The sequence below is a fragment of the Xyrauchen texanus genome, chromosome 13 (genome assembly GCF_025860055.1).
Source record: "Xyrauchen texanus isolate HMW12.3.18 chromosome 13, RBS_HiC_50CHRs, whole genome shotgun sequence".
NCBI classification, from domain to species: Eukaryota; Metazoa; Chordata; class Actinopteri; order Cypriniformes; family Catostomidae; genus Xyrauchen; species Xyrauchen texanus.
In genome coordinates, this window is record NC_068288.1 from 12,466,207 (window position 1) to 12,489,391 (window position 23,185).

The following is a 23,185-nucleotide window of genomic DNA, read 5'->3' on the forward strand; positions in this document are numbered from 1 at the left end:
AGAAAGAAAGTCATACACACCTGGGATGTCATGAGGGTGAGTAAATGATGATCATTTTCATTTTTGGGTGAACTGTCCCTTTAAGTATGGGCAATGGCAATAGAGATGGTTGTCTTAGCAAACAGCCCTCAAAAATAAATAAATAAACATGAACATTTTATATATTTAAGTTGTTATTGGGTTATTACCACAAACATAATCTAAAAGAAAAACAACTAAACCACCAGCACTGATGAATTATGACATGACAAAACTGATTAAATAAATCTGTAAAATCCTTGGCCAGCTCATGTCAGATTTAATTACAACTCTTATAAAACACAATGATATTGGCTCTGGAGTCAGAGCATGACAAACATTTCCTCAATGCTTGAGATGAACATGTTTTATATCAGAAATGTAGGGTGCAAAGGTTTTTGCCAGAGCTTGATTTCAAGGTTTAGCAGAACAATGCTTGAATGCCTTCAGATGCTTGATGCTTTGCAGTGTACAGTAGACTTGTGACTAACGGTACAGGCTAATGTTTTCATTTGTGTAAAGCTGAAAAACCTCCTGGCTCTGGCCCAGCTACACTTGATTATGTCATTGAGCTCTTTAGCAAGAGGAAGTATTGTTTTACGGTTGACGACGGCCATCGCCCATGACATATCGTTTAACAACACAACCCTACAATGACCAAGACCTCACATGAGCATACAGCTTATCCTTACACAATTGGGTGCATATACACAGAACAATTATTGTATTAGATTGAGGAACTTCTCGGAATTCTGTTCTGACCTGTTCCACCGCTATTCCATTCTCTCAAGTCATGCACATCCAACACAAGCTTGTTTTAAACGGATATACAGTGTGAGAACTTAAGGAAGCTCATTTTCGCACTCCCTTTATTTGGATGATCAAAAGTGCCAAACATACTGTACATTTTAGATTGAACCACCAGTCTTTTCAACTGTAATGTATTGATCCTACTCCTCAGCCCCCGTTATGTCCATAATGCATCCTTGCTGATCAATGATACTCTGTTTGCTTCCTACACTTGGACCCCTGATCTATGGCTTAGGTTGGTAATGTGAGCTCTTACCTCTTGAACGAGCAAGCTGCTGGCTCTCTTTTCCGCCCCAACTGGTACTGAAGAGTACAAAGTTCTGCCTTGACGCTTCAAAGTGGAGATCTACAGAGATGCATGTGGAAATATTTCAGACATCAGCCATAAATCAGCATATAAAAATGCAGAATGAAAGAGGAAGGTTTGTGCATAGTAATGAGATAAAACTCACAGTGAGAAGTGCCCGCTGATGGCGTCATTTAATTGCACACGCTGTTTGTGTTGTTTTAGCACCAGAGTCACAAAAGGAATTATGTAAAAAAGGCAATGGCACAAACACACCCAAAAAACAGAGCTTAATAGTGCTAATTTGGACGCCGCAGTACTTAATATTACAGACACATTCTGAGTGCTAGGTTGTGAAGAATGCAACAGAATAAAACAAGCTGGCATTCTTTACTAAGAGTGTACATCCAGATATATCGTCTAGGTTACGTATGTAACCTCCATTCCCTGATGGAGGGAATGGGACATTGTGTCGAAGAAGCGACACTAGGGGTCTCTCTTGAGCACCGAATATACCTCTGATCTATGAAAAAAGGCCAATGAGAAGCTGGCAGACAGTATTTGCATACCCCGACCCCGGACATACGGGTATAAAGGTGAGGAAATACGTCGAGTTCATTCATATGGAGGAGAAGCCAGAAATGGTGAATCATTGTTATATGAGGGGCTTTCTCAGCAAATATTTGTATATGCGATTAATTGCGTTTAATTAATCGGGACACCGTGTAAATAATTCGATTAAAAATTTGAAACGATAGACAGCCCTAATATATATATATATTTAAAGATAACTATGTATCATTATTTCATCATTATATATTTAATTATATTTATATGAGGGGCTCTCAGCAAATATTTGTATATGCGATTAATTGCGATTAATTAATCGGGACACCGTGTAATTATTTCAATTGAAAATTCAGGCTGGTGGTGGCAAAAGATGATTTTTGTGTGTAATATGAGCCAGTTAGATGACGTGAAGTGAATCTGCGATAGCCGTTTACATACAGCACTCTGTGATCGCTTGTATTACTACTACACTACTTTAAACCACTTTAAACAAACAACTTCAGCATTTTGGCTCAACACATCGGAGAGACACAACAGACTGATTAATTACAGAACTCAAGGCACTTACCTTACCGGAGTTTCCACATTGGAGAGGAACTTTTGTTTAAAATGCCGGAGAAGATTGCGGTTTCTATAGTGAAAGACTCTTGCGCACCGGCTACCACAAAATAGAGATGAATACCCCCGCTTGGATGCAATTTTCCACTGAGAAAGCTGATCTTCAGAAAGCTGACAGCATCTCTGCTTCGGTGTGGCAACAGGTGATTGCACATGCATAGAGCCCGAAGCCATTTGTTTTGAGAATAATGGCTGGCTGATGAAATTATTGGCTGGCTAGCCGGCTCAGCCAAAACCTAAATGGCTGCTGCAGCCGCCAAACTTTTCATAGCTGCAAATGGCTGAAGCTGCCACTTCATGTCTACAGATGTCTATGTTATACTGATTTACTAGATCTCAATATTTCCAAGCAATGCATGGCTTACACTATATTTCTACAAAATGCAATACTGTGATGAGAGGGTGACGGCAGAGATCGCAGAGATGTATGTTGATTAAGAACGCAAACTTTTGTTGAATTTATGAGAAATCTACAGACGCAAACAGACAAAGTGTAGTAAAATAAAGACCTAAATGTGTATTTCAGACTTTTTTTCACCACAAGTCTGAAAGAAGACATGTTATTGAAGACAAATATCCAAAAATCTCAAAATTGACCAGTAAAAAAAAGCGATGTTTTTGCCTGCCGTGTCTCGCCTTTAATATAAACACACACTGTTATCAGAATTATTTTGGACAAAGTTTTGCACATTTCACTTCAATGTACACTGAAGCATGCGTCGTGAATTAGCAATGTGGAAACGGTGGTTTGTTACAGCAGTAATATCACGTTCAGTGCTATAAATCTCTCCGTTCCAGAATATTTGGTTCATAACATCAATCTTTGATTCAGGTGTTTGTGCAACCGTGCCCTGAAGATTTAACAAACGTCTGGGTAGGCCTAAGTTAAAAAAAAAAAAGTAAGTAGGAATTACGAAAGTATGTGAGAAGTGAGATCAAAATTACCTTGCTTGCTTCTTTCCGCCATTTCACCTCAGTGTGAGAAAAAAATGCATCGCTTCTTCTGTACGGAAAACGAGCAATTTTAATTGGTCGTCAATTCACTGTGAGTCTGTGTATCGTAGCAACGAGCACAAGACTGTGCTGTTATGAATCCAGTGGGAAAATAGATCTCGTGTATTGTTTATATATTTCGTGTGTGTATGTCACTATGCGATAGAAATATTATTTGATGCAAATAATTCTAGCCGGCTCAGCCAAACTTTATCAGATGGCGGCTCAATTTGGCTTACGAAATTATTGGCTGGCGGCGGCTGAAATTCTAAATGGCGCAAATGGTGGCGGCTTCGGGGTCTACACATGCACACACACACACACACACACACACACACACACACACACACACACACACACACACACACACACACACATGGTGGTCTACCTATCATTATGAGGACTTTCCATAGACATAATGATTTTTATACTGTACAAACTATAGATTCTATCCTCTAAACCTAAAACAACCCCTAAACCTAACCCTCACAGAAAACCTTCTGCATTTTTACATTTTCAATAAAACATTGTTTAGTATGTTTTTTAAGCTATTTAAATTATGGGGACACTAGAAATGTCCTCATAAACCACATTTATAGCATAATACCCTTGTAATTACCAGTTTGTAACCAAAAACATTGTCCTCGTAAACCCCCCCCCACACACACACATACATACACACACACACACACACACACATCCAGCCTTGCCTATCCAAAAACTTGTTCAGCAAGTCGTGATACTATTGAAGTGACATTTTTGAATTACTAATGAAGGCTTGGACGCATCATTTGTTTTGAATCAGCAACGGCAAATTTTGATCCGTCGCCAAAGAAAGTAGTTCCATGCACAAATGCATTTTTATGACCATATTTTTACATTTACTTGTTCATTGAACGGTTGTATATAAGCAACATCACACTCATAATTGTTCTATATGGCCCTAAATCAGCACTCCTGTGATTACCTACGGCACTCAAAATCATATCAGTGCTGATGTGAGTGGTTGAGACTCAGGGTTATTGACCAGAAGGTCGGGGGTTCAAGCCCCAGCACCACCAAGATTCCACTGTTGGGCCCTTGAGCAAGGCACTTAACTCCAGGTTGCTCCGGGGGGATTGTCCCTGTAATAAGTGCACTGTAAGTCGCTTTGGATAAAAGCGTCTGCCAAATACATAAAAAAAAAAAAATAAAAAAAAATGTAGGGCCACATCACACTCATGCTTGTGTGATATTGCTTAAATATATATAAATTGACCAATGACCGAACTGAGTCTCTTAGATTGTGATCTGTGACAAATGGGTTTGGCTAAACTATGCTCAAATTCAGAGGAAAACAGATAGAGACTTTTTTATAATCCACATTTGGCTGGATAATCAACAAAAAATTAAGCCATTTAATTTTGTATTAGTGTTGGCATAGTCATGTGTTTTAGCTTTGTTGGGCTGTATGGTATGTCCTCATTAGGTGGGAAAACGTGAATGTGTGTGTAAGTGAAGACACTTCTGTTTGAGGCCTTAATGTGGATAACTAGTTCAATGAACAATAAAATGCACAGAGACCCTGGGGATAGTTTATGTTGATCTGTCATTTAAAGGGATAGTACACCAAAATATGACAATTCTCTCATCATTTACTCACCCTCATGACATGCCAGATGTGTATGACTTTCTCTCTTCTGCAGAACACAAATAAAGATTTTTACAAGAATATCTCAGCTCTGTAGGTCCATACAATGCAAGTGAACGGGCGCCAAAAAGCACATAAAGGCAGCACACAAAGTAATCCATACAACTCCAGTGGATTAATCTATAACTTCAGAAGTGAGATTTGAGTTCAGTAGATGACAGAAAGTCATTCACATCTGGGATGACATGAGGGTGAGTAAATGATGAGAGAATTGTCATTTTTGGGTGAACTATCCCTTTACTGTCTACATACAGAAAACTCTAAGACCACATGGAAAATCTGGGATTTTTCTCTTTCTTTCGTTTAACCGTGGAAATAAATATGGTTTTAATGGTTTAAGATTTTGAAAATGTAAAAGAAAGAAAAGTTATGATGTAAAATGAAAACATATATACAATTCTGCACTATTTATTTCCTTTATTCAAATGTAAGCAAATGAGTGACTTTGGATATTAGGATTAGGGTTTTTGACTTGTTTGTAGAAAAGGTGAGACATTTACACATTTACATTTAGATTTAAGATTCTTAAATATATTTATGCTATAATTTCCATACACAGCATTTAAAATGCAAATATGTTTGTGAATATACACTGATCAGCCACAACATTAAAACCACCTGCCTAATATTGAGTAGCTCCCCCTCACGCTGCAGCACCAACCTGCATCCCAGAATATCATTTTGAGATTTTATTCTTCCCAAAATAATTGTACAGAGTGGTTATCTGAGTTACCGTAGACTTTGTCAGTTCAAACCAGTCTGGCCATTCTCCGCTGATCTCTCTTATCAACAAGATATTTCAGTCCCCAGAACTGCCGCTCACTGGATGTTTTTTGTTTTTAGCACCATTGAGTAAATTCTAGAAACTGTGTGTGTGTGAAAATCCCAGAAATACTCAAACCAGCCCATCTGGCACCAACAATCATGTGCCAGCAGTGCATAAAATCATCCAGATACGGGTCAGGAGCTTCATATAATGTTCACATCAACCATCAGAATGGGGAAAAAAATTGATCTCAGTGATTTGGACCGTGGCAGTTTAAAAGTAATCCATATGACCCCACTAAACATTTCTTCATTTTGTCTTTTGACTAAAGTTGAAGACATCCTAAGCTTTCTTCAAAGGTATAATGTTAGGTTGTATGTGTGTTTGGATCATAATTAAAAGTGCCAAGGAATGGAACATTTCCAAAAGGGTCCCACTTTGCCCATATCCACCCTAGTATATCAAAAAGTAAAACTAAAATGAATCTGAGACCATTTTGATTTTAATTTTAGTTATTTTTAGAGTTATGAAAAAGTAGTTTGCTGCTTCCTCCACAACTTAGCATTCCGAACTGACCAGCAAGATTGGGAATTGCGCCATGCAGATTGTGTTTAGCACCAAATATCGGGGTGTGCTTACGTTATTTGCTAAATTCCTTTAGTGAATTGGGTGCTAAAATGCCAACAGCACGTGCGGACAGTATGTGCAAATAAATGGCGTTATTCCCCTGTGTCGCTATAGCAGGGAAGAATAGGTGAAAGGATGGAGGAATGGAATACAGAGGGAAGAGTGGATGTTCTGAAAGCTGGATGGGCAGAAGTACAGACAAATAGAAGATCTGACCTGAAAGTCATCAATAGGGAACTGCAGCATGTCTCTGAGGACATCACTGAGTATCTGTGTCTTCCTCTGGACAAGAACACTCTCATAGTCCAACGGCTCAATCATCTTCGTTTTTACCTGGAGACAAAACACACACACATTTAACAGGGGAAAACTAGATGAACAGATCCAATATTACCCCAAAAGGAGTTCAAATGAACTCATCCATCAATGTCTTTCAATGACATTTTGAGGTTTGTGGTAGTGTTGAAACATTTGCGTTTACAACAGCAGGTCCGCAAACCAGTCTGGTTAATTCAGTCAGGACATTAATTGAATCATATACTGTACATACTGATCTTTTTTGTCCTGTTGTTTTTCCAGCTTAGTTTTTGGACATGGAAGAAATTTCTGAGAAAGAGTCCAAAAAGTTTCAGTACAACATGCAACTCTTTTTTTAGTGTGCTGTGATGAGAAAATGATGTTCAGTTAGACAAACACAAATGTCTTTGTCTGCAGATAATCTGTTCTGTTTAAGAGTGAGTAACAGAGAGAAAAAAAGGTAGAGAAGAGAGTTGTGAATGAGTGTTGTGTTGAACTGTGCCAGGCACAGTTCACACACATATCTTCTCTTTAGCCATCCTATGATTGGTTCAAGCTGACATTAACAGTCTGAATCCCCCAATAATGATGGAGGAACAGGTCTCTGTTACAATGTCCATTGTGACTCCATAACGTTACACGGACACACAGAGAGCAGAGCGGCAGAACTCAGGCACTTACTGGATATGTAACGAAATGCTGGTGCCCAAATACTTCCACAGACACACACACACACACATACAGTAAACACAGCTTTCATAAAAATGTGTTTCCCGCAACCCTCTCTGAAATCTCTAAAGGCAAAAGAAAATCCAACATGATCACACAAGAACAAGACATGTTGCTACTGAATGTTCCAGTACCCTGACATCGGGCCCATTCTGCCGAGTTACTGACAAGCACCATATCCCATCAGACATCTTTGCATCAATCCAATTGTCTTTATCTTTTCCCGTGTTGCTTCTGCAGCCTCAGAGACACGGGATCTGGTCCCATGGAAACCAGGAAGTAATTGTGTTACCCTAAACTATGATGAGTGCTATTCAGAGGTTGCATTTTTCCTCTAAAATTACATTTTTACTCAACTGATAGTTCGTTTTTGGGTTGGGGTTTGGGTTATGATGCATGGTTAATACATTATGCATTCCTGCTGAATGTATTACATCATTTACAACCAGGGGCATAGAAACGATCTGAAAAATGGGGGGGCACACATTCTAACACCCTGTCTACATTGGACACGAGAGGTAATCAATCAGTGATGCTGTCTACACTGGAAGTGTCTATTGCAGCATGTTGCATCATGATGACAGTAAACGGGGGTCCCGTTCCATACGATGGCGCTACTACTGCCAACAAATACACGGTTTAGCTCCTTCGTGTCGACTTGTCCAGAGAAGACAGCCTCAAGCCATTGAATCATGTCAACAGACGAGCCCTGTGTGGACAGGGTGTTCTCATAAGCCTCTCTTTTTACTATACGACAGTTTTACATAATTTCATTTAGTATTTTTCAGAAAATGTTTTATGTTTTTAAGATTATGTGGCATCATTCGAAAGAAAGCATATCAACTGGACTGTTTTTCTCCGCTTTTCTCCCCAATTTGGTATGCCCAATTCCCACTACTTAGTAGGTCCTCGTGGTGGCACGATTACTCACCTCAATCCGGGTGGCGGAGGACAAGTCTCAGTTGCCTCCACTTATGAGACGGTCAATCCGCGCATCTTATCACGTGACTCGTTGTGCATGACACCGAAGAGACTCACAGCATGTGGAGACTCATGCTACTCTCCGTGATCCACGCACAATTCACCACACGCCCCCATTGAGAGCGAGAACCACTAATCACCACCACGAGGAGGTTACCCCATGTGACTCTACCCTCCCTAGCAACCGGGCCAATTTGGTTGCTTAGGAGACCTGGCTGGAGTCACTCAGCACGCCCTGGATTCAAACTCACAACTCCAGGGGTGGTAGTCAGCGTCAATACTCGCTGGGACACCCAGACCTTCTATCAACTGGACTTTTAAGAAACATCCGCATTTTTTATGATAGAACTTTCATAAGTAGAACTAAAAGACTAAACCATGTATGAATGAAAATTTTCATATTAAACAAAAGAATTATCGTATAATTTAATGACTGCTGTCAAACATTTCAAACATTGGTCCAGTCAGCCAGAACCAAAGAATCAAAGCACAAAACAAAGTCCTTTATGTCCGTGTCAAATATGTATATACGTGTCAAAAAAAGCCCAAGAACAATATATTGTTTAGAAGTATACTATGACAGATTATTGTTGTCACACACATGACTCCCAAATGTCTGTCCCCTTCAGAATCTTTATTTGTCATTCAGTATTTCAGTGAAAAAGACTAACAATAAAGAGGTCAGAGATTTAAAACTCGCTAACATTTAACAAAATGCAAAATGTTTTCATCTGATTAACAACATTAACGAACAAGTCAAGGATGACTTCTCAGTTTGCTCATGTCTTATCTTGTGTAGATTGCAGCTTAGTGTCTGTCGCTGCCGGCAGGCTTTTGGGCTCATTAATATTAATCACCCTGACTGTGTTCACTCAAACTGATTTGCTGAATCAAAACGTGGACTGTGAGCACTAGCCAATGGGATTGCCACGTTTGAGTTAGTTCCACCCACTGCTGAAGCAAGCAGCTGGCAGGTGCTTCTGCTGGGTCTTAAAGGCTTCGGTTTAGGCGAAAAGCTGCACTTTTATCCTTGCACTACAATTATGCAAAATAAATGTTTTAAAATGTAATTATCATTTCTCAAATAGTGTCACTGACAACTAATTAACCGCTCTGTGGACATTTCACCAGCCAGAAACTGGAGCATACATGTACCCATAAGTTCAACAACACTTCCCGTTTCAGTCACTAGGGGCAGAGCTTCAAATTTTCGGCAAGCACAGACTGATTTTAGCTGAAGAACTTTCAACCTACTGTTGCTGAATTAACAGCGCGATCAGTCTGGAAAATCATGCACAAATTAAACATAATCTGCCTTTGATTCATAAAATGCTTGTGCTAATATTGTGATGTCAATCTTCACCCTTAAACAAATTAATGGGCCAACGGATTTTGCTAACAGAGGTGCAAGCAGACAATCAAAAGTCAGAAATTGAACTCAAATATGAACTCAAACATTCTCATCAAGTTCCTTCAAGACCAAATGGTCTGAACTCTGAACTATGCTATCCACATAATTTAATATATACTTGAAATATGTCAACTTTAGTTTCTATGATCAATTCTTATACCGCTTTTGGAATTGTACAAGACACATCTGTTGTGAAATGAAGTATTTTAAAGAAAAAGAAACCTGGGGGTTTAATCCACTGCGTTTATGTGTGTGTGTTAAGCACGTGTGGAGAATTTCTTGGCTGTAATCCACTTATCGTGTGCGTTGACGGGGACTCCCTGCTGAGGAATGCTCACTGGAAGTACAGCACTACGTAAATTCACATAAAACACATTTCAGAAACCCACCCAAACATCACATGAAGTTTAAGCAAACTATTAGGTTTGTTCTACCAAGCAGTGCACTCACCATCTCTAAGTCACCTGAATTTTAATGGGCATTCCACACACACACTGTTGTTTCATGAGCATCTGAGACACTGCCATCCAATGTTGTCACGCTTTCAAAATTGCACAGAGACTCCAAAGCTTCAAAACCAGTCAGCAACAGCACAAATTTGCATATGCTATGTATATTTTCATATGCACTGCCTTCCCCCATCCATACGGAAGTTTTTAGACCTGACACTGTCCCTTGCTTAAAAGAAAATAATCAGTATTTTGTAAAAAACAAAAAAAAGAGCAGCATTGCTGGTCACCAGCACAACTTGTGTTTTACATGATGGTGCCCCTTCTAGGCTTCAAATCAAGCTTAACCAGCTAGACCAGCACCAAACCAGCATAAACCAGCTTGGACCTGCATGGAGATTCATACTAGCCTTAACTGGTCTTTTCTTCAGGGTATTCTGGCAGCAGAAGCAACCAGCGTGCCAACCTAAACGCCAGCTAAATTGCAATTCCCACAGGTCACTCTACACAGCCAACACCAGCTAATGAATACAATATGAGACTAATTAGGAGCTCGCCAAGGTAAGGCACAGTCATCTGAAAAACACACAACTACAGTACATGTGTGCAGCGTTTGGAAGATGCTGATGCATCCTTTTGAACACATCCTGACCAACGTCTGGCATGCTCATTTGCACAAGCAGACATGTTTATGTGCATGACTGTAGAAATGTGTTGTGTCAAATGTCAAGCTGGAACTACAAAGGAAGCGGAGGGGTTAGGGAATCTCATTAAACTGCTTCGCTCCCTCTGGGACGATGGAGGATGTTAAGGTAAGAGCAGACGGCACTCGCTGTTTAACTAGGCTGTAAATCGTTGTATTCCCACTCTGATTTGCCACAGACACATGGACACACACTATTACACTATTTCATACAATAAATCAGGAAAGTGAAACTTTGCGAGCCTATTGGAACTTCACTACAGGCCAGTAACGAGTGTATGTGAACACAGGTGTACAACAACAACAGTTTATGAAGGAACCCTCTGGTAACACTTTTCAATAAGGTTCCTTTTGTTAACATTAATAAACTACATTAGTTAACATGTACTATCAATGAATACTACTAAGTTGTCACGGTACCAAAATTTCAGTAGTCGGTGCCGATTCCAGTGAAATTTCACAGTTCTCGATACCAAAAAAACTGAAACAGATTCAAAATTTATGTTTTTAGTTTCTGCTCTAAAGTGACGTCACATTAGAGCAGGCCACGCCCACAACTGGTGACGGACTCCACCCTATTATCATAGCTCCTCCTCTGAGTGATGTACACACAGTCCTGGAGCAGATACAGTGTGAAGAATAATGTCTCATAAGTGTCTGTTGTTGCTGTAAAAGTGAACATAAAAGTCTTCATGTACTCTCGCATCAGAGCCGCTGAAGACGCAGCGGACAAGTTTTGTTTTTGAAGGAAATGTGCCCCAAAACATACAAAAATGTGTGATTGTTTGTGCAAATCATTTTACACCGGACTGCTTTGTGAATGAGTGTCAATATAAAACAGGACTTTCAAAAAATGTGATTCTCAAGCATGAATCAGAACCAACTGTTCATGTTCCAGCTTTATATCCTGAAGATGTTTCACACTTTATATTTTGTGAATGTTTGTATAACGCCTTTCTAAAGTTAGCATTGTCTCTGATTGTATTCACTGAGACCATAAATACATATATATATACTGTATATATATTCATACAGATATGGCTGAACTCCAGTATTTACGCTGTCGGTCATATTGGTTCAGATTTGTTGTTGCTGTAGTAACTGATGCATGAGCTGTAAAGGCACAGCCCTCATCTGGAAAGGGGGCGGGGAGCAGCAGCTCATTTGCATTTAAAGAGACACATGAAAACAGCGTGTTTTTGATTCCACCCAAAAAGAGGCATTTATAACATCGTATAATAAATGATCCGTGGGGTATTTTGAGCTGAAACTTCACAGACACATTCTGGGGACACCTGAGACTTATATTACATCTCGTAAAAAGGGGCATAATAGGTCTCCTTTAAAGAAAATGAAAAATCTTTTGTATTTTGGTCAATTTTGTAACATTATATATACAGTGTGTGTATGTGTGTATACATATATATATATATATATATATATATATATATATATATATATATATATATATATATATTATATAATATACTATACTATACTATACTATTCTATACTATACTATTGTCACGAACCCCGCTCCTCTGCCCCATCCCCGCTTCATCGCACACACACTCACTCCCTCGACCTTACTCCCTCGCTCCGCCCCCTCGAGCTTTTCACGCTCTTTTTGCTCGCTCGAGCCCTCACGCCCACTTTGCTCCTACTCGCTCACATGCTCGTAGGTTATCTCCCTTCCTCGAGTTTCTCACGCGTTTCCAATCCCCCAGAACATTATGACCACCTGCACTCGCATCATCTGCACTCCTGCACATTAGTTTCACCTGCACTCGTCTCATCACCTATCATTGTTTACACCTGCACTCGCCCCTATATATTTCACAACCCGTTCGTCTCACTGCTGTTGGTTATTGTATTTAGTTTCCCGTGTCTTTGCCCCCCGCTAGTCTCGTCTAGTTTTGATCTCCTCTTGTCCTCCTCTTAGCTTGCCAGCTCCCCTTGTTCCCCTGTCTTTTGCTCCCACTAGTCCCGTCTACTCTGATCCTGTTTCCCGGCTTCGACCTCCCCACTCTCGTTGACCACTCTCTCCCGGATTTGCCCCTTACTCGACTTTGTTTCCCCGGCTTTTGACCCTACGCTACCCTGACCATTCTCCCTCTGGATTTTCCGTGCTGTACTTTTGTTTGCCTGCAAATAAACGCAGTTTTGACACACATTGTGACCGTCTCATCTTGTGTGTGTGTGTGCGGGTTACAACTATATACAACTCTTAATCTTGTTGTCGATATTTGCTCATGTAACTGTCAGCTGTAATAAAACATATGCCCATTGAAATACGATACATAATAAAAGTAGATTTAAAAAATTGTATATTTAAGCCTGCGTAAAGAACATTATTCAGGAACTGTCTATAATTAATTAGGGGCAATATAATTAATAATTAAGGGGCAATAGATAAATACAAATATAAAGTTGACATTTATTAATTTTAATCTTTTATATATACCTCAGAAAGTGCATGTTAGATCAGTTTCGTGCTGAAGAACCACTAAGAAGTACGTTTTTTGTACATATTGCTCTTTCTCATAAATATAAATGTGTGTAAATATAAACATCATTATATACTGTACGTCTAAAGGACTGAAGTCTGTCACGCAAAACATATGCTCATTGATGTCATAATTTCCGTCTGCTTTTTAACTCAGCCTTTGTTAGTATACAGCAGGTAAACCAGCAGTACAAGAATTCTCTAGATGTTTGTTGTACTTTAGATGGTCAGAGGAGAGACTTACCCCTACAAGTGCAGTTGTTTCCCCCTCTACCTCCATCTCCCCCAGACTCCTGCCCTGCTGAGGGGTCTCACACACTGCATCCTTACGGGTGGCTCGTCCAGCCCTCCCCTGCATGATCCACAACACAAACCCTTTAGAAGAACCGAGTGCTAAAGCCACAAAGTTTTAACTCCTGAATAGAGACCCTGACACGAGCAGCGTTTTAGAAGGAAACTAACACCAGAGCTCTGCAACAGCCTGCATACCCCGATAAGATTCTTCAATCTCTCTTTCTGCACTCCCACTGTTCTCTGTTTCTGAACTTTACCATGTGGAGTTCTCAACAGTGTTTCTCTATCAGTTCAGTCCCTCCCTCCCTCTCCCTCTATATCTCTCCTCCTTGAGAGAGGGAAAGACCACTCCTTCACACAGCTGTTCTGGCACGGGGGAGTGTGTGTGTGCATGTGCGTGTGTGTGTGTCCAGTACACTATTGTTATTGTGTATTGTTATGTCACACTCATCTGTCCTCCCTCTGTGCTGAAACAGATATCTGAACTGTCGATTTCACCTGCCAGAGAAAAACAGACAAACCTCAGAAGAGAACTGCGACAAGAACAATTAAAGAGACAGAACGCAATGGAAAGTCCCTCATTTTGTGATTGTGTTTTGCCAAATAGAATGACAAAGTTACAGCAGAGATTAGTCATATTAAATATAAAGGAAGATGAATTCATTATAGATGGCAGAGAGAAAGACAGATAACGGGAGAGCAGGAAAATGAAAGAGACAGCCAAAGTCTGAAACAGCTGTTTGCAGATGGTTTCAAGTCTTGATCCTGATCTGCATGAAAACACAATCATCCTGTCTCTTTATTTTCATCCTACTAAAGTAGAAGATATAGTCTCATATGATAAACAACTAATTTCCTCAAAGTACATTCACACAGCGGGACAACACACACACACTCACACACTATTGCTGGTCATCCTATCTGCTTTAGTCCAGCACTGTGGCGTTCTCGTAAAAGGTCATATTCTGGTTCGATGTATGGTTGGTATTCATTCATATTTAGACACTAAAGAGCACGTGTGTACTTAAACAAATATATACAGCACGCACACTTCCTGTAGTCATTTTTCAGGGGTAAAAGGTCGCTCTCTGGAAGGGCAAGATGGCACATTATTGAGTTGTGAAATGCCAATAGAGAAAACTATTAAGTATAAAAATCATTCTTTTGAATAATTTCATTATTATCTTGATTTTTAAATATGCTTGCCCATGGGAAACCTGCCACCATGATGCTAGGGTGTTGTGGGCGGTTACCATGACATTTCTAAGCGGTTGTTAAAGGGATAGTTCACCCAGAAATGCAAAGTCTGTTCTCATCAACTCACCTTTAAGGCCGGAACATACTTCATGCAAGTACGCAAACGCAAAGACCTGGCTAACGCATGGTCAACGTACGGTCCCGTTGTACATCCCTTACATGGACTCTTGCGTTGCTCTGGCGGTTACAAACCTCAGACCACAAGGGGGCAACAGAGTTGATAGTTGAGGAGTGTGGAGAGACACCGAGAAAAACAAGTTTGTTTAAATCGACTGGGGACAAATTTTTTTAATATATTTTTAGAAAAGATTCAACTCAAATTGCTGCTCGAGTCCGCCATGACAGTTGGTGACTGAAAGAAGAAAATCCACTCTAGTGCCCCTTCGGCAAAGCAGAGAATGCATCACGTACTTGCGTTGGGTAATGAATTGTGCGCTGACACATTTCACAAAGCATCAATGCGTGACATCGAGTATGCGTAGCAAGGTGCATCTGCGTTCACGTACTTGCGTAGAGTATGTTTGGGCCTTTAAGGCCTTTTCACAACAAATGCGAACCTATGCTGCAATCTCTCACAACGATTCACATTTTCTATAGAAACAATGGATTCCTAACGAGCCCTTCGCACCTTGAAAGAACATACATACATGCCGAATTGTATGCTGACAAAGTGAAGCTTTTTTTTTTATGGTGAGTGTGTGAAATACATTTTCGACCAATAAAATTTGAGCCAGGGCTGGACTGGTAATTTGGCATACCGGGCATTTTGAGGCTGATCAGGGGCGGACTGGCCATCGGGAGAACTGAGCGGGCCGGTGAGTCGGCCGCGAAATGTGCCGAATGGGCCACGATAAGCTAAAATGAGCCACTGCGTTATGCATTACAGACAACAAAAGGACAGCGTCACAGACGGTGGGCAGACCAGCTGAAAGGTGCGTTGAGCCACCTACCGTAACGAGTAAAATAGCTTGTTGATTAGCACCACCTATTGCAAAGGCGTATATGTCTTAACGGCAGACATTCACGTCGCTTTCTTTGTGCAAGGGCCATACATCCCAACCGCAATTCGCCTCTTATAATCATGTCGCCTTTAGCGTGAAAACGTCTTTGCTGTTGCAAACCTTTACGGCTTTCTTTTTAGGGTACAATAGAAGTAAGGTTCAGTCTCCATTGATTTTCAATAATGGGGAAAAAAGATGCTATAAATGTGAATGGTGACTAAAGGCTAACGTCTCCTTTTGTGTTCCAAGGAGGAAAAGTAGTCATCCAGGTTCAGAACCAAAATGAGGGTGAGTGAATGAAGACAGAACTTTCATTTTAGGTGAAAATACAGTAAGGTGTCCCGAGTGGTTGTTAGTGTATTACAATGCAATTGCTAGGATGTTTTGGGTGGTCAAAAGAGCCCACATCCGAAGGGCCCTAGATATAGCTCAGGTCTCTTCTTTAATATAAGTCTGGGATTTGTTTTTATGTTATAACGTCCTCCAGACAAAAAAACAAACAAACAAACGCCTGATTGCTGCACCGTACCTCTGCACATTTAGTACTTAGGTCTAGGGGTATGAGTAATAGTAATAGTGATGCTTGCCTTATTATAAAATATACAAATATTAGAGTAGACCTATCACTCAAAACTAACCCTTCATGTAATTATGTCTCTACACGCGCAATCAACAACAGCTTATATAAAGCGATCAGACAAATGAAGCACGTCAATAACTTATGCGCATATACACACACTGTTTTCCACACCCTTAGACTATGAAATAAACTTGGTTGAGTTGCATAATCCCACTTTGACGTCATAATTGGGAAGGGTCCCAAAGGGGCTCAGGGCAGGAAGCCAGGGTGGGGGCCACAGCCTGAAAAAAACACATATCCATAAACCCCCTCCTCACCGTACACACCCATCCACAGCGGGAGCATCATGGCTGTGCCTGAACTTCAGCCAGCTGATGTCGTGTAACGATGAGATACTCGTTATAAATTTTAAGCACTTTTCAGTGAAAGTGAGGGCTGTAGAGCAGCACGTTATCCTGCGATGAGCTGAGAGTATCAGATTAAAAGCATGTGGGATATATGATCTCAGCAGAGAGAGGCTCACAGACGTAGATCATGGAAAATTCGATGATGTTTTCTTCAGTATGGGGGAAAGACTAAACTGGTATGCAGCCCTTCAAAAAGCGTTGCCTTATAAAAACCAGTCTAAGACGTGGTCTAGTGGTGGAGCACAAGCTTCACTCTTTGCATGCAGTATATCCTCCTCATCGATTTTCCAGAGCCACACATACTGTCAGCTATAGCTTATACATGCCAGACATGCAAGAGACACTTTAATGACCACTTCCTCAATCCCTCCAAATGCCTTGGCATTTTAATGCATATCTTTTCATCAATAATTGTCATTTATTTGTTTATAAATAGCAGACAGTTTTATTCAAAGCGATTAAAGGGTTAGTTCACCCAAAAATGAAAATTATCCCATAATTTGCTCACCCTCAAGCCACCCTAGGTGTATATGACTTTCTTCATTCAGCCAAACACAATCAGGGGTTATATAAAAAAATATCCTGGTCTTCCAAGCTTTATAATGGGAGGGAATGGTACCTTAGATTTTGAAGCCCAAAAAAGTGCATCCATCCATCAAAAAAGTATCCATTTGGCTCCAGGGGGTTAATAAAGGCCTTCTGAAGTGAAGCGATGTGCTTTTGTAAAAAAAAAAAATCCATATTTATAAATTTATAAACTATAATTACTGGCTTCCGGTAACGGCCGTCCACGCACTCACGAGAGGGTCGAGTTCCGGCATATGACGTAGGCGTAGCTTAAGCTCCGGGGAGAAGTGATGAACGCGAAAGCACAGAGGATAGAGGAAGCCAGTGAACGTGCGGACGGTCGTTACCGGAAGCCAGTGATTATATTTCTGAAATTTAAATAAAAAACTAAATCAACTTTCTATACAGCAAATAGTTTTTCTGAAAGCTGATGTTCACATACATGTCTTTCTGCACTGAACAGTTTGAAATGCACCTTATTTTCTTTTTAAAGGTGCACTGAGTAATCCTAAACAATACACTTTTTGTCAAATTCTCCAAATATCTCCTCACAGTCTGCTAGCTGTCCGTTCTATGGGTGGGCTGAAATAATAATATTTGTACACAGCCCTGGTTCTGTTAATGGGACAAAAACAAAGTGGAACAGACCGATCCACATAACACTACTCCAGCCAATCAGCAATAGGCTCTTGTGCGTGCACAGGATGGGGGGTGGGGGTAGAGCGAGAGTGAAATTCATTAGAAGAGCGACGGCAAATATGGCTGCTCGAGGGCGTCAACAACTTTTTCTTCTCAATAGGTGGGTAATATAAATTTTGTTATGTTTCACAGAACCTATATATGCTGTTGTTGTGATGTTAGATTTAGTAGCAGGAGAAATGTGAGTGTCTGGAGCTGGTGTGCGTAAAACCATCTCGCATGCATGAATTTAGGGGGCAGACCTTTCAAAGGAACACTGAAGGGAGGGGCGTGTTTATTTTGGCAGCTGAGTTTGAATATCAACAGTGTTTCTCAGGAATCGCTGAGTGCACCTTTAACACTATATAAAGCCTCTGAAAAAAAGATTTCTCAATGTGATAATGCACAGTAAACATAGGATTTCTAATGAAAAACTTGCGCTATTGTCCAGCATAGTGGTCTTTATGTTTAACAGTGTCCGTTTTACGATAAATCGCTCAAATAAAAAAACAAAATGGCATATCGGATGAAACTAGAGACTCTAATCTTTTGACTCAAACAGGTTTCAAAGTAAAAACTTAATTACAGTAGGTTTCTGGGGGTCCTGGTAGCTCAGCGAGTATTGACGCTGACTACCACCCCTGGAGTCGCGAGATCGAATCCAGGGCATGCTGAGTGACACCAGTCAGGTCTCCTAAGCAACCAAATTGGCCCGGTTGCTAGGGAGGGTAGAGTCACATGGGGTAACCTCCTCGTTCTCACGATTAGTGGTTCTCGCTCTCAATAGGGTGTGTGGAAAGTTGTGCGTGGATCACGGAGAGTAGCATGAGCCTCCGCATGCTGTGAGTCTCCGCGGTGTCATGCACAACGAGCCACGTGATAAGATGCGCAGATTAACGGTCTCAGAGGCAACTGAGACTCGTTCTCCGCAACCCGGATTGAGGTGAGTAAACGTGCCACCACAAGGACCTAATAAGTAGTGGGAATTGGGCATTTCAAATTGGGAGAAAAAGGGGATGGTGTTTCTTACCACATATAGTTTTGTTGGCATTTCTCCAAAAGACAAACTCTGCTGTGATCAGCACCATGTTGTTTAGTCACATGACATATATCTAAAGTTTAACCCTTCACTGACAGCCCAGAGTTTCCAGAACTGAGATTTTAAATACATTTAAAATGGTGATGTTTAAACTTCTAACTCTAGTACTAGGATTTCTGCAATTAATTCAGCCCGAACTGCATTCAAAGTTTGTTTTGTAGATAAGTTCTACCGTAAGCACTTTTCCACCATAGAGCCGAATGATTCTGAACATGATGAGTAAAGTTTCAAATGCATTTCCACTTGAACACGGTTCAGTTTGCTAGGATTACAAACCATTCTCAGCCCAAATTTCTCAGCAAGGTTAGCCAAATATACTTACCATGCTGGTGAAACATGGCGACTCAGGATTGGTCACTTGCTCAATCAATCTATTCTACTTTGATTCGAATTAGTGGAAAAATGGATATTGATCGAATGTTCAGCAATCAAAATGTAACAGCAATGATGTCATCACAATTTTTGCAATATGAATTGTGATTGGTCTTCTATCTTACACTTATTTGCATTCTGATTTGTGATTGGTGTTGACTACCTTGCATATATTTAAACAGGCTTATCTAACTGTGAATTCATCGACAGTAGGTCGAAAGTTCTTCACACTGCCCCCAGTGGCCGAAGTTGGAAGTGTTGCTGTATGTATGGGCACGTGTGAGTTTCCAGGTGAGATATCCACAGAGTGGCACTAAAAGCGAGTTGTTTTTAGTTATAAATTACATAATAATGTCAACAGGAATGCATATTTTATTTACCATATGCACTAACCCAAACCCCAACCCCAAACATCCCTGTCAATGGAGAAACAATTCTAATTTTAGTGTGAATTCAATAATGAGCACGATTGACTCTAAAATAAAATGTTTACTTCCTGGTTTCCAAAGGACCAGTATTCGAGTCTCTGAGACTGCTCGCACAACGCGTTATCAGTCGCACCACAGGAAAAAGGTAAACACAGCTGAATTGATGCAAAGATGTCTGATGTGAAATGCTGCTTGTCAGGAAATGTCAAGGAACTGGAACATTTAGTAACAACATGTCGACTTCCTGTGTGATCATGTTGATTTAACCATTGAAATGGTAACGTGATGACAATGGCTAAGTGACTATGATGAAGCATTTTATTTTTCAGAGGAGCAAAGCCAAAAACCTAAGCTTAAATAAAGCTTTAACACTATTTTGTGGCTGCCTTTTAAGCCTAACTGGCGAGAAGGAAAGCCTAGGCGCACTTTATAACCACTGCATGAGTTTCAAAGAGATACATAATACATAAACCTGCAGGCGTATCCACACACACTTGAAGAAATCTTCCTATCAGCAAACTGCTACTTCAGAGCAGAGAGTGCTGAGTAATACTGCTGGAAAACCAATAACTCCCTGCTATAACCACAGCTACAATACAAACATTCAAACCCACCTCGAACAATGTCCAAAGCACAAAGACAAACTATCACATATGACACACACATTACCGATGCAGCTGCTGGTGGGGTGATTGCCAGAGATTCTTTGCGGCTGAGTGGGTCTTCCTCCTCCGCTGGCTCTGCTTCCTCCAGCTCTGGTTTGCACACATATCCACAGTTCCTGTGCAACATACGCCGCAATCCCTCAAACAGGATCACACTTGCTGTGCAACCCATAGCACCTGGTCCCAGAAACATGCAAAAACACTTCCCTGAGTAGATCAGGTCTAACTCCTTTAGCTGCTGTTCCTGCGGGACCGCTATTAGGCTCGGGTCCGAAGCCCAGTGAGAACCAGATTCAGCCCAGCTCTCAAATATCCAGCCCTAACACAAAGCTCTCTGTCCTGGGAAACATCACTCCATCATTCGCCCTAAACCAGGATGAGAGCAGAAGAGAAGGGAGGAGGTTTCCTCCTCATGGATGACAGCAGACTGACTTCATTCATTTAAATGAGGGATATTAAAATTTGCAAGCTTCCTAAAAGTGTGTTACTGTCTAAAACAGCCCTCGGGGGAGTTACGATGACATGTTCTTCAGAAGAAAGTGACCCTGCTCCATTGAATCTAGGGCACGAGGCAGAGAAATGCAGAGGATTGAAGGAAGAGATTGAATGATGAGCTGCTTCCAGAATCATTGCTGGGCGTGGACTCCTCTACTGCCTGGAGATTCTGATCTCTCTCTCTCTCTCTCTCTCTCTCTCTCTCTCTATCACTTTTTCTCTAACTCTCGTGCCATGCTCACTCTAATTCCTTTACAACCCTATTCTCTCTCTCTCTCTCTCTCTCTCTCATTCTTCTTTTAACATTGCTGCCTCTGTGTTTCCTGACCCATATCCAGCAGTACAGCAACATCATTTGAGCATCCACTGATGCACTAACTATAACACACTCATGTAAACATGGGCACGTTACATTAACACATTTAATCTAGAGTGGTGTTTACCCATAAAACTCTTGCCGGCACAATGCAAACCCTTAAAAAAATATAGGGGGTATTTACACCCCACTTCACTTCTACACTTCATGCGTTTTTGCTGATCGGATTGCTATCCGATCATGAAAAGATCAGGTGTAAATGCCCTCCAAGACGGATACGATCACTCAAACCACCTCCGGAGGTTATAACTGGCTGTTTAAGCCATGTGGCTTAAACAGCCAGAAATAAACTCTGTCCAGACAGCGCTACATCAGCATTGTGACAATTTGAAATATACAGTAGTAACAGCTGCAGTGATGGCATAGGGCTCGTGTTACACTGTAATTTATCATAAAGAATGAAACGGATGCACGTTGTAGGAGAGACAGAACTTTTTTCATAATTTATTTGATGCAGATCACTAAAAATGAGTGCAGCTGATGCGCATGACGCATCTTCAACCTGATCTCATTACATTTACGTAAACATGACACCATTTTGGGATTTTAAAAAAAGTAACTTCTCATTTGAAAATATGCATTAGTGTAAAAGTGTGTCAGTATCATACAATAGCAGATTTTGAGAAATAGAGAGAAAGTAAGTATAAAGTCATAATCAGCCATTGAAGTTATGATTTGAGTGAAAGTGAATAAAACACAGTTGTTGTAGCACCTCTAGTGTTCATTTCACATGGAAGCTGCACCCGTTGTACAAAGGTGCCTCAGTTTGTTCCTGGGATGCATCAGATGTCCAAACCCCGCTCCCACCCTAATCCTAACCATATGGAGCCTACAAGGCAGAGTAGCCTGCCAGGAACAATGCGTGGCACCTTTCACCCATCACGGGAAACTGCAGGGAATTGTACCTACAGACACATATAACAAGTTTTGCAAAAATGTAAGAATATAAAGTCACGTTTTTACTATGAGACCAGGTTGCGCATCTTACCTCCAAGAAGTCCTGAGGGGAAATATACATAGCGCACACACACACACCCAAACACACGTACTGGGCAAAGTCACTTGGAATTCAATAATAAATCACATCACATGGCATTAGCATAATTATGTTATGTTATGTAAGTTTTATTTGCATGTAACGTGGGAATTGAATATTAGATTTATAATAATAATAATAATAATAATAATAATAATACGTTTTTAAACAAGACTTAAAAACAGACACAGATTCAGCAGATCTAAAATCCCAGGACGGCCTTCACTACAAATGCTCTTTCACCTTTTGTTTTACATCTGAACAGCCAAGAGTTCATGACAAGAAGATCTAAAGGTCTTAAAAGTTCTGCTAAATAATCGGGTACCGAACCTTGTAATGTTTTATAGGTAAATAATACAATCTAAAAATCACCCTAACATGAATTGTTTACCAATGCAAAGAAGCTAAAACTGGAGTAATATGACTAAAAGGCTCAGTTCGTTTCAAAAGTCTAGCTGCAGCATTTTGCTCTGATT

At 40.5% G+C, this 23,185-nt stretch overlaps 1 pseudogene; it reads right to left on the reverse strand.

Annotated features, from left to right (window-relative positions):
- The window catches only part of LOC127654243 (dedicator of cytokinesis protein 9-like), an 88,250-nt pseudogene extending 67,276 nt beyond the window's left edge, over positions 1-20,974 (reverse strand).
- Positions 20,975-23,185: the final 2,211 nt, after the last annotated feature.